Source organism: Varroa jacobsoni, unplaced genomic scaffold (assembly GCF_002532875.2).
Source record: "Varroa jacobsoni isolate VJ856 unplaced genomic scaffold, vjacob_1.0 contig00006, whole genome shotgun sequence".
NCBI classification, from domain to species: Eukaryota; Metazoa; Arthropoda; class Arachnida; order Mesostigmata; family Varroidae; genus Varroa; species Varroa jacobsoni.
In genome coordinates, this window is record NW_019214394.1 from 277,403 (window position 1) to 288,227 (window position 10,825).

The window sequence follows — 10,825 nt, forward strand, 5'->3', positions numbered from 1 at the left end:
TTGAATGTTCGTTCCTGATGGTAGAATCAAATGAGTAAAGCCAGCATAGACTAGGTTTGCTATAGCTAATTAAAAAGCACAATGAGGCAATCACTGAAAAAGCTCATTTATAGATAGTAGGCCATATATGTTACTATCAAACATGCATTGTGCTACCCAGGATCGGAAGTGACCTTAAATAATACTATAGCAATTTATAACCTTTATATAAAAAATATATATAGGATTCTACTATTAGATTGTCCTTATTTATTTCACAACTGTTGAATCACAGCAAATAGAGAGTGTCCAATTTTTGCACAGTTTATCAAGGGCAAATCACCGCAGTTAGAGGTGGTGTTCTCTTAATTTCTGGAAGTTTTGTCGGCTCGTTTTCATTGGCCTTATTCACTTTTTGGCTCATTTTATTTCACTTTTTATAATCCTTATGACAACTTGCGATAAATGCCCCTTCCTGCATAATCCTTTGCAACATGTTTGTATTCGTTGCGAGCTACGGCAGTTTATATCTCCCTCAGTTTTATCAGTCTCATTACAAAATCTTATAAGTGTTGAATAAGGACAGCTTCCATTGAATGCTGAGCTTGGTTTCACTTGAAATCGCGTTCCCTTATCAGAAACATGAGCAAGATAAAGTGGATCGTATATTTAGAAAGCTGTTGAATGACAAATATGGCGTGATGGTCTTTATTTTGCTACAACGGGAAAGATGGAGCCAAGTATCAGCAGCACGTAAGAAGCGCATTCAAAATAAACCGCCGTAGAAAATATATCCTTGGTTTAGTTTAAACGAGGGCGGAGCAACTGATTGTGGGCATAAGTGAATCATTTTAAGTAAACTGCTGACCCGGTGCAATAATCCAGTAGCAGTTACCCTACAGAGCTGTTTCACTAGGCGAAGCCACTGATAGTGATAGACTGATGGACTTGTTGGTAAAACACCATTGAGGCCTTTTCCGCAAAAGCCAAAATGAATTTCACTGCATTTGCAGTTAACGAGTCTCTAATCATTAACTATATTTAAATAGTCAAAGATTTCGCGCATTCGGCAGATGCGACACGTGTTCCTGTAACGTTTATTCGAGTACATGTGATGGAAGGCTGGAAACAGCCGACCGCTGTCAATACGGAGACCATGTCCTAGTCAGGCGGAAATTGGCCATAAACTAGGAGCATAGTATATTGGCGTTCGTGACGGCTGCCGGCAGTGTAACGTTGAGACGATCCAAGCTATTGGTTGGTGGGACGCTGTATGTGCACGAAATATGAATGAGTCAGGTTATTGGCAAGTGGAGGTTCGCGTCTACTCACAGACCTGTGAAAAGTGGAGGTATACTGTATGGCAAGCGTATGGCAAAGGTTAAGGGTGATTTCTGTTTGAGACTGTGTTGGTAGGGGTACGAGATCACGAGGAAAGGTTGTTGCCGCCTGTACTGATCGGTGACACTTACTAAAACGGAATAATTTCCATCGACTTCAACAGATTAACTGTCCATAATTGAATTACCTCGCCGGATATGACGTTTGCGAGCCACATCACTGTTACATGAAAAGTAACCGTAACTAAACTTTCTGCTCTTTATTCTTCAATTAGAATTTTTATCAAGATAGTTACAGCTTGAATATTACCGAAGGTTGCTAGCGCAGTCTAACTAATAGAGGAATACGCCAGATTGGGCGCAGAGCTTCCATGGAGCCTTGAGCTTTAATTTAGAAGAGTGTCCTGGTATAAGATAAGATAATACCATTCTGGTTAAGTTATGACGTACTGGAAACAGTTATTACTCATTGACAGTATAGTGGCAGCCGATTTTATGTACCTAATATTAAAGATCAACCAATCAAGCTATGTCATGTTATCTAAAATCATGTTATGAAGTGCGTAACGGAAGAACAAGAACAAGCAGACCATATTGCAAAGTTAACAAACAAAAAAATATCAACTAAAAAAATAGGCTGCTTACATTAAAAGAGCCATTACAATTTAGGCGCTTATTTCCCAACTACTGCACAATTATATAGATAACTTGATAGTTCTGAACTGTATCAGTCACTTGAACAAGCATAATACTGCTGAAACATGAATTACTAGGTGAGTAAATTGAAAATAGGTGAGCTTCGTAAAACGGCTTCAATATCAATCACATTTCAAATAGAGTTAATTCCATGAATGCCGAGTATATGAAGAGCAAGTTCATCCATTAGAGACGGAAATTTAAGTAATGTTAAAATGAGTATTAAGTTACCCCCTTTTTTTTTTTTTAATAACCTAGTAAAATACAACCAACCAATTGATTACAGTAAAGTGCATTGTATAGCATAATCAGCGTATGATTATAACATCTGGCCTCAAGGCCTCGTGTAAGGGCAAACAAATATTTGTCCAATATGATGAACAGCTGTTTAGTGAAAATGTTAGTGCCAAAGCTCTATGTCCCAATCTCATAACTTTGACAGTGAATCTTTTAAAATAAACCCGTTAAGTGGTTAAAAAAAGGATCCTACAATAGTATTGTTTCAACATGAGAAAACATTTTTATCCGCGTAGCGTCAAGAGCCAGCTTCCTTAGTTCCGGATAATGTCCTCCATTTTTGAAATTTATTTTAGTAACCCGGAGGATAACCCGTATTCTATAGTTATTCTATTCTTTGATCTACGAATGAGTCAGACATGTGGCAGCAAGGAACATATCGCGTCTACAAACTTTGCTGACTATAAGATAGTCCGTCAGAGATAATTAAGATAAGATAGTCCGTCAGAGATAATTGCATTTGAAGTTAATTCTGCTGTTATCGAATCACTTCCCCCCTAGTAACAAACAGATAGAAATAAAACATCGATTGTGAAGGAGCTCGAATCATCTCCGCTATATGTGTAAGCCAGTACTATAAACTAGGACACATAACGCTACCTTATTCTGTGTTTATTATTCGTGCTCCATAAGCGTTTGACCACTCGTTGGGATACGAAGATTTTTTAAATAATTCCACTTAAAAAATGAACTAACTTTGCATTCACGTTTAACTAACGCCACTTTAATTACACCTTACTTTTGTCACATTCAAAAATAGTCTCGACTCATCTTTACGTTGCTGGAGAGGAAAATCGCTGGTGTTGAGTAGCAGGGCCGAGATACTTCTGAGAAAGATAATACAGCTAAGGTACTCCTGGACCGCATTTCCCAGGCTGCTCATTGATTCTGTAATCGTCCTCCAATGCCAGACTGGTCCCACCAGAATGTTCAAAATTCGGCGTAGCTATTCGATGCTCGCTTTCATTGAATATTAATGCACCCTTTTTTTGGCCTATTCCCTGACTACGGTCATTTACTTCTGCACGCTACTACGTTGACGCAGCTCTGCCCTGGATATTATCTATATGCTTGGCATTCATCGCACAGATTCATTATTTTTGCGTTATTATTCAGACAACTACTCTCAAGTTAGCGCACGTAGTAATAGCAAGTATAGAGTAAATGCAACTGAACTTATTTCTACCGACCACCAATTTTGTCTAGTGCAATGTAAACATACCTTGGGAGCTACTTTGCCAAGTGGTTCTTCCAGAGTAACTTTGCGAAGCAGTCAAGCGAACTTTGATAGCTTGGACTTCTCGGAAAAATGCGTTCTGCTTTGTTCCGTCCATCGTCCCAGGAGGACCTTCTATGCTTATCGGGTCGCCAAATAGAACGGCGTAGGCTGAGGAAGTCAGGGCCAGACGTAACTAAAGGGCTTCCTGCGGTGCCATGGTGGCCTAGGCGGTCTCGCTGTAGGTAGGTGTGTGTGATTGACATCGATTCTGAGCTCTCCAGAATTCCTTCCTAAGAGATCTTCTAAGGTTCAATAATGGGCCGTTCATTCGTCCGAACGTGTGTTTAACCCCCGTTTGTTATGGAAAACCAGTATCCCTTGAACTGAACGTCCTGCATCTCCACGATGTCTTGGCTCTCTTCATACTTCGTCAGCAAAACCAGGAGTGTTCGTCCCCAAGGTTGTTGTTTCAAGGTCGAACTCCCAGATAGTAATGACGGCGGTGGCGTTGCCATTGGTGAAATCACTGCAACTGCTTCGAATTTGAGTCGAAGTAGGCACAATAGGAGGCAATATGTAATTTCGTATGTCTAATACGCACGTTTACTGCTTTTCGGTGTCGGGTCGTAAGCAGCACAGTCTGAGAGATAAAAACAGCCTTTGAGGATAGAGTGCTTACATTCAGATAAGTAAATAAGTACCTAGAACGATCTTGGTAGATAAGTAGAGATACTCGTCCTGTGTAAGCTTAAAACTAAGTCTACTGACAAAAAGCACCGCTTTAAAGTTGCAAAAGTTTTGCTGGTAGTCTGAAGTGCTAAGCCAGTGGCTGAAATGGTCTGGGAGTTGTTCTTTGAAACTCCACCATTGACATATACTGTACTACATGCGTGAGAAAAATAATATTTATGGTAATAGCACACTTTATTTTTTTTAAATAGAGGCGTACATAATATATCATAGATCAATAGCAAATATTATCGTTCGTGCGCCAATTAAGAAAAAAATTATTTACGACTGCGCGTTTTGCGGTAGTTTTTTTCTGCATGTTTTACCGCTGCGGATATGCATCTGATCCTTTCCAATTCAAACCTAATGAACTTTTTTGAATCTTAATTGAAAATCGTTAGAACACAGAAACAAACTACGATAAAAGTAGAGAAGGATATTAACATTCAGAGGATTTCGATTTATTTCGAAGTTCCGCCGAAAGTAGTGTTACTTTCTAAATAAAGCTTGTAACTTAGTTTACTGTTTAGCAAAAGACACAGCTTTATTTCTAATTATTGAAATCAAATAAAGCTAGCCTTGCCCTTTGATTATCTATTTGTGTAGAGCCATCTTGCTAACTTGCTTATCATGTACGACGTGGTATTAAAACGTTGTTTCGTAAAGAGACCGAACGTATGAATTACGTGTTTCTAAATGGCACCCGTGAACCCATCCGCTGGGCTGAGGCTCTTGGGAGGCAGTAGCACCCGGTCAAACACCCGAGGCCAAAACCTAACGATCTGGCTGACAGGCAGCAGTCACTGCGCAAGTAGGTTCGAAATTGAGGGCCCGTACCGAAAATCTGTAACTGAAATGACCGACAGTTCCACGCGACGACCAACGGCAAGATAAGAGAGACCCATCAGAAAGTACTGCTGTAAGATAGGTAGAGATATTGGTGTAAAATCATAGCCAATCATCGCCGGTTGAAAACGCGTTGAGCTCAACGCGTCGAGGCCTGCAGACCTATAATTTCGAGCGCCTTCGTCGTCAGGAGTAAGAGCAGCAGAAGCAAGTGGAAAACCAATAGCAGCAAAGGACGAACGGGCGGAAGAGAACAGAAGCATCGTAAAAGTCGGTTGCGTGACAGAATCCGAAGGGAAAACGCGAGCGAAAGGAAGACAATTGTTTTTACGACCAAATAGAAGAAAGTTCGCTTGGCAACTTCGTCACCTTCATCGTAACCCCGAAGGAGAGCGGCCAGGCCGCCGTTCTGTGCGTCCCCATTGACGACGTCAACCATCGTACCACTAACGCGGGAAAGAGACTTCTGCAAAAAAAGTACGAATTTTTCTTTCCTGAGTAGCGGTGCCTGGAAACAGGGCGGCTGACAAGATAGTTAATGGTACGATATCTGCTTCATCCCTTTCTACTAGTAATCTCAGCGGTAGTGCAAACAGCTACGGTGCGAGTGGTAGCAGGTCTTTATTAGGAAATACAGATCTCCAGTCGTTCCTTTCGCCTTCGGTCATTCGTTGTTATAGGCTTCCGGGGACCGAAAAGCAAATGCCTGGATAATTAGTTCGTTGCACTGGGCGCGCTGGTGCCGACTGGTCGATAATTGGCAATACCGGCGTCGATACGCAATCGTCTCTCGATCCGTTTCGCGGTCCATGCACTTTAGTCGGCAGCGAGACGGAGCCGCTGCTGGCCCAAAGGTTTGAAGCATCAGATGATAGCCCTAGGTTTGCCTTGTACCCTTTTGTCAAGGTCATGCATAAACACACAGCGACAGCAGCCACATTCCTACGTACAGACTCGCACCTTATTGAAGCTTCGCAGAAGGTTACGCTCTCGACGTCATCTGCCCGCCTTTGTAGCCGCGGCTACGCTACTGTACTGTCATTAAGAGCAGCACTAAAAAAGTGGCCATCGTCTTGACCAACAACGGAGCGAGATCCCAACGTGACAGCATTTGCCGCTACGATGATGAAGCGAGGTTATTTTTTCTTCAAAGCCACCGTAGACCTGAGAAGCAAACTCGGTTGAAAGCTTTTTTTTTCTTGTTCAATATTTTCTAATGACCTGCCAGTTGGTAAGGTCAACAGCCGACCATGACAACGCTAAAAGTCAATCAAGTGAGATGTCGAAATGCGCCTCTTGGGAAATCGCAAATTACAGTCTTTGCTGCTCCTAGAACACCCTCATGTCAGAATCGTATTAAATATAATTGAAATCTAAATGCGATAACTGAGTTCTATATCTACCGATCTTGTAACTTAACCCTTAACCTAATCTCAAGTTATTTAACGACACCGATTCCTTACGTATTGTGCGCTATTACCCTTACCAAGAATACCGTTTATGATTCTCTACAACAGCGTACAACTTTCAGATTAACTGGTCTTAGAATAAGCACTAATATATAAGCAATCACATTAGTGCTGAGTCTTGTTGCGAAGCTTTTTATACTGTTATTAGAGATGGATTCGGTCGTGCCGGAGAGAACATTTCCATTCTGTTAAATAAGCTTCAGTAGCAGTACACACCTTTCGAATTTGGAGCAGTTGCTCAAATAGACGTCCTGTGTCATTCAGATCTGACTTAGCAGGATCGAATCTTCGCTCCTGAGATCATAATTGCGAAATTTCATAACAGTAAGAAGCGCGGTTTTGCTTCAGGTAAAAGATATTTTTTTTTTAAATTTGATTAGCACGCATCATTAGTATATTGTCTTTATTCGAAGTTGTTTATGGAGAGGGTCCGCGTTCAGAAAATAACAGGCCTGTTATTCAGAGCCGCATGCCATGTCTCATAAGGAGAAAGAATCGTCGACGCCATTTATGGCTTTCTAGCATTAAACAAATCGCTTGACTACCGACAGCATGGCTTTTGAAATAGACAGTCAACTAACGAGCAACTAGTAAAAGTGTGTAAGCACTTGTAAAACCATGTGACTCACCATGGCGATGTAAGCCATGGTTTTCTCGGTCTTGTCTTCAGGCGCAACGCCCCTGTTCTCCGTGATGCTCGCGCCTGTTATGCTTTTCATGTCCATGGCGATGTACTCCGTATTCCCCACAATGACCGCGGCCTTTATGACTTCCACAACAAGCCCCGGTTATTTTCATCGGCTATTCGTGATCCTGCAGCGCGAACTCAGCCAGGGCGCTAATATTTGCTCTGGACAGGAGTTAACAACGAAATGCTGAACTGGTTGGTCGTAAGTCTCTTGAAGTGCATCTGCGACTAACAAGGTGTTCGCATTCCTCTCTCTTTCAGTCTGAATCTGATCTCAGTCAAGCTGTTTCGAACTGTTTAAGGTCGTGCAAGTAACGACTACCGAAGCAGGCTTATTCTACGGAAACCTGTTTTTAACAAACATGTTCAAGTTATCCTGCGGTTGCTCCTGATTGGAGCAAGCGATTACAGGTTCTGCACGAATGTCTCGGGACCAAGCTACGGCGAAGCTGTTTGTGCTACTACATACATTGTTCCGGGGTAAGGCAGTTCTTATATATGCTTGAAATACCCTTACCCCTATCCAGTTTAGGCAATAGCCTCAAAAAGATAAAAGATTTCCTTGTTCCTTTCTACTGATAACGTAAACAAAAGTGCGCTCCTGGCGACCCTGAACGCAGACTTGAGCACTTGTAAACAGAAGGGCGCTTTTAGCCCAGTTGCGCCTAATTAGTCTCCTCTTCAAGATTAGATCGGGCATTTTTAGGTGCCTTTGTATGTGCATGAAATAGTATTGTTGGGCATCGATGAAAGCGTAGTTACTACTTGAAAGATGGTCCAAGTTTAGCTATGTTTCACTACTTAATAGAACCTACCTCGTAAAATATATAATGCTAGTTTGCTAAATCATCAATAGAGCATGTTTACAACTGATAAACAAAAGCCGTTAATATTTAAATGGGAAAAATATTTAACTGTTAGGCTTCGGTCGCCAAAAAGTCTTGACTGTTTTTTAACTAGGTAGCTTTAAGGTCCCATATAATCAGGTAACATAAATCGCGTTAAGTCGGCGTTAGTGCTATCTGAAAGCCAAGGTTTAGCAGTGGCAAATTTGTTACTATTGTTGAAATGCCTTTATTCTTTATTATTATTATTATTATATTAAAAGATTAATAATAAGAGAAATTATATTAAAAAATTTTAAATAAAGGCACAAATTTTACCCAGGTCCATGAAGTTTACAGTCACGATTATCGATGGAAATGGCCCAAAGTAATTTAAGCTGCTAGTATAGCACCAAGCTGCATAGGCGTTCGAAATGATGAAAACTAATAGAGAGGTTCTTTTCGCTGCAAATTAGTTACTGACATTTAGTCGGCCATATATGATACACTGTATATGCAAGAGCCTCTATGAGCATAAAATATTCACTAGAGTGGGGTGCAACTTCGAAAAACAATAGTTTTTTGTACGCGCTCCTCATGCCCACCTGCGAAGTGCCTGGAGGCTGCATTAATTCATTGCGTACTTCTTCCTTCGTAACCACTTTTCCTTGTTTTTTATCGCTAGCAAGTTATAATTTGCACGTTTTCTTTGAATCAATAAGTCCTCTCCTATAAGTTCATTGGTTAATGATATGCAACGAGTATTTCTTATTGGTCACTAATCGCAATAAATCTACTTAATTCCGTTGTATATTCTCAAAATCCGTTAACTATCGGCATGGCTACAAAGCATGGGACGCCAACAAGATGAACGACTTGCTCCTCATCTTTGCCATCATATTTATAACTTTTGACGCTTCAAAATGCCGCAACTTAAAAACGTCGCTCCGCTTCTTTGGCAGCTGTGAAACTCTACGAAGAACTTAATTTAGTCCTAAACTGATCACCGACCCTATTTACTCCCATTCGCTGCTACTGTTATCGGAACGGACTATTGCGATACAAAAATGTGTGCTTCGCTTGGCATTTCCCTTACGTAACAACCTACCAGTTAGGGCAAGGACTTAACGGTCAGTAAACAGGTTGCCAGTTCAAACATCCTTTGCTTTAGACCGCGTCACTAACGTTGCCCTTGCTGTCATTTTATTCGCCTTTATGTATCGCAAGTCGCTGGCGGTTTTCATTGAAAATATCGGTGTATGCGCCGTTACTCATACACACTATGGTCGTATTTGCCGTCAGAGCTGCGTCGAGGGCTTTTGTGGATCAACGACTGACGGTGCGATTATTGCCGCCCGCATGTGTAACTATTGCAGCATTGCGACCATCATCAATAGAAAAAAAAGGTACAATGCCTGTTTTGCCTCTTTCCTCGTACAGCTTTCATCGTTATTGGTAGCCGTTGAGAGGGACGATATCGCGCACTACTATGGACGGTTTATGAACGGTCGATGATCAGCCGGTCGACTGAGGCAACGACATCCGTAGAAAGAGTTGCAGGAAAGTCATATGTTTAAAACGGAATGATCGCTGTGAAATATTGATTTGACTTTCCGGAGCCTTCATATCATATTGGCCGTGGAGAAACCTGAAGGTATTCCAAAATTTCGATCCACAAAAACGGTGTGATCGAAGCAGTGAAAATTTGTCTTCTCCCTGATGCTGCTTTCTCTGCTCTTATATAAACTGCCGGTGCACCCGTCTATCGCTCGTGGGTCGGCATCTAATAACAGCAGCAGCGGCAACGAAACGCGCAGTGAAGGACGAGGTTGCATGCCATCGAGCTATGGCAATCATTGTGACCCTTGATTTGTCGTGGACCATCGTGGCTAAAGAAGGTGGGTAATATGAGTAAAAGAGCGTCTTCTAAGGGGACCTATAAAGCTAGGTTGTAGGTCAGTTAATGTCGATTCTACCAGGAAGGAAAGCAGCCAGGCAGAATATCAACACGACCACTTCTACTAGGCTGTGCCACCTCGACAGCATATCACAGCAAACAGCATCAAGCAAGTGCCACCTTTGAGTCTTCCTTCTCACTCGTGTTTTTTACTAGTCCCTTCTGCGCTTCCAGTTGGTTCCTATAGCCATCGCCTCCCTTGCTGTTTGCTGGCAGGTTCCGACTGACTCTTGGTTTTCAACAACGCCTACTAACACCGTTACCACCATTTCTGTTGCAGGTGTAGCGGTAGTCCACTCTATACATTGTCCTAAATGGTGGGAATCGGACCAACCATCGAAAATTGGATTGCGGACCAAAGTAGGAAGACAGCAACAGACGACGGCTACTTCGGAAGACGCGTTTGTACCAAGGGTGGTGTGAACGATTCACCGCCAGAGCTGGGGAGTTTCAAATAAAAAACAGAACTAAGTTTTTAAAATAATATATATACATAATTTTAGATCAATATTATCTTCATTTGCAGAAGTAGATGCTGAAAGTTTAGTGTAGACATAAGTTCTAGGTTTTGGACTTAGACTTATTGACAGTCTTGGAATAATCTTGACGATGCAAGTGAAATTTTGCGCTATTACAAACGTTTATTAAGAAGTATTCAGCGTGTTTGAGCCGTACGAGCTACTCGACATCTAACATTCAAACGCATATCTAGGCCATGGTCAACACATTAATAGTAACATGAATATGCACGCGTGTAAGATGCGCGAAATGCAAAAGCAGC

General features: G+C 41.6%; 1 long non-coding RNA gene across 3 annotated transcripts; it reads left to right on the top strand.

Annotated features, from left to right (window-relative positions):
• The first annotated feature begins 731 nt into the window (after window positions 1-731).
• LOC111270566 (uncharacterized) lies at window positions 732-10,541 on the top strand. 3 transcript variants are annotated; one of them, XR_002686351.2, is made up of 3 exons: window positions 732-1,553; window positions 9,528-9,985; window positions 10,325-10,541. It is a non-coding gene; the product is annotated as an uncharacterized LOC111270566 (long non-coding RNA). The 3 variants fall into 3 exon arrangements; XR_015314988.1 differs by having other exon boundaries at window positions 732-1,330; XR_015314987.1 differs by lacking the exon at window positions 732-1,553 and adding an exon at window positions 7,470-7,743.
• The last annotated feature ends 284 nt before the right edge of the window (window positions 10,542-10,825 follow it).